Source organism: Phyllostomus hastatus, unplaced genomic scaffold, assembly GCF_019186645.2.
Source record: "Phyllostomus hastatus isolate PE091 unplaced genomic scaffold, TTU_PhHast_1.1 phas_contig_40, whole genome shotgun sequence".
Taxonomy (NCBI): domain Eukaryota; kingdom Metazoa; phylum Chordata; class Mammalia; order Chiroptera; family Phyllostomidae; genus Phyllostomus; species Phyllostomus hastatus.
In genome coordinates, this window is record NW_025333872.1 from 335,021 (window position 1) to 337,107 (window position 2,087).

At 41.7% G+C, this 2,087-nt stretch overlaps 1 pseudogene; it reads left to right on the forward strand.

Annotated features, from left to right (window-relative positions):
- The first annotated feature begins 612 nt into the window (after positions 1 to 612).
- On the forward strand, positions 613 to 1,369 carry LOC123821430 (annotated as a pseudogene).
- Positions 1,370 to 2,087: the final 718 nt, after the last annotated feature.

A 2,087-nucleotide genomic window follows, 5' to 3' on the forward strand; every position in this document is an offset into this window, starting at 1 on the left:
GATGGAATCAACAGCTGATTTAGACACTGTAGAAGAAAAAGAATCAGTAAACCTGAAGATATAGCTGCAGAAGTTACCCAAAATAAAAAACAAAAAGAAAGACTAAAGAAAATAAAAAGAAAAAGGGAAAAGAAAACTGAGAGTATCAGTTTGCTATAGGACAAGTTCAAGTGGGCTAACATACATGTAAGTAGAGTTCCTGGAAGAGAAGGGAGAGGGAAAGATAAATATTTGAAGAAGAATGGCCAAAAATTTTGCAGCTTTGATAAAAACTATAAACCACAAGACCCAAAAACCTCAGTGAACCCCAAGCAGAAGAGACATGAAAACTACACCAAAGTACATTATAATCAATTTACTTAAAACCAGTAATAAAGAGCAATCCTTAATAAGACTAAGCCAAAAGAAAAGTTCTGGTAATTCTGTAAGAAAAAAAAAAAGAAAGAAAGAAATCGTGAAAGCAGCCAGAGATAAAAGACACATTGCATGCAGAGAAACAAGAAAAAGACGACAGCAGATTTCTCTTTAGAAACTATGCAAGCCAGCTCCCTTTTCTACTCATCCAGTCCTCCCCTTCCCCCCAACTTTGCATCCTGCGATCCAGTCCTTGGCCTGCGCTTTAGCCCTTTAGCAGTAGCTGCTGTTCCTTGGAAGTAGTAACTCCCCTCCCCCACCCCAGTCCTGGCCCCCAGTCCCAGCCACCAGTCCAGATGCTGACATGAAGATGAGCAGCTCAGAGGAGGTGCCCTGGATTTCCTGGTTCTGTGGGCTCCGTGGCAATGAATTCTTCTGTGAGGTGGATGAAGATTACATCCAGGAAAAATTCAACCTCATTGGACTCAATGAGCAGGTGCCTCATTATTGACAAGCCCTAGACATGATCTTGGACCTGGAGCCTGATGAGCTGGAAGACAACCCGAACCCGAGTGACCTGATTGAGCAGACAGTTGAGATGCTTTATGGATTGATCCACGCCCGCTATAACCTCACCAACCGTGGCATCGCCCAGATGTTGGAAAAATACCAGCACGGAGACTTTGGCTACTGTCCACGTGTGTACTGTGAGAATCAGCCAATGCTTCCCATCGGCCTTTTGGACATCCCAGGTGAGGCCATGGTGACGCTCTACTGCCCCAAGTGCATGGGCGTGTACACACCCAAATCCTCAAGGCACCACCACACGGGCGGCTCCTACTTCGGCACTGGTTTCCCTCACACGCTGTTCATGGTACACCCTGAGTACCGACCCAAGTGGCCCAGCAACCAGTTTGTGCCCAGGCTGTATGGTTTCAAGATCCATCCGATGGCCTGCCAGCAGCAGCTCCAAGCCGCCAGCAACTTCAAGAGCCCAGTCAAGACAATTTGCTGATTACCCACCGCATGCTCCTCAGTCTCCCACACCTCCATTCCTTTGCTGCCACCCTTTCAGGAACCCTCTGTGGTTCTTAGTTTAAATTAAAGGAGTCATCATTGTGGTGGGAATATGAAATAAAGTGGAAGAAAAGAAAAAAAAAGGAAGAAAGAAAGAAACTATGTAAGCCAGAAGAGTGAAACAACCTCTTTAAAATACTTCAACTGTCTACCTAGATTCTACTCAGTGAAAATATCTTTAAAAAACAAAGATGGAATAAAGACTTTTTCTGACATAAAAAAAATCTGAAAGACTTGCACTACAAGAATTGTGCAAGGAAGTGTTCCAAGCAGAAGGCAAATGATACCAGATGGAAATAGGGATTTACACATGGGAATGAAGAGCAACAAAAATGTAATGTGGGTAAATATTAGAATTTTTTCTTCTTATTTAAATCTTCTTAAAGATAATTGGCTTTTTAAAGTAAAAATAATAGCATGTAGAAGTAAAATGACAATAGCACAAAGCCTAGGAGGGAAGATGTGCAAGGGCACATCATAATGTTCTAATATAATACATGTGATCATATCACTTGAAGGTAGACTGTGATGTTAAATATGTATATTACAAATGCCGACTCAACCACTAAAACAACCCAATAAAGAGTTATAGCTAAAAATCCAACTATTAAAATTATAAAATAGAATCACTAAAAAATTCAATGCAGAAGGAAGCA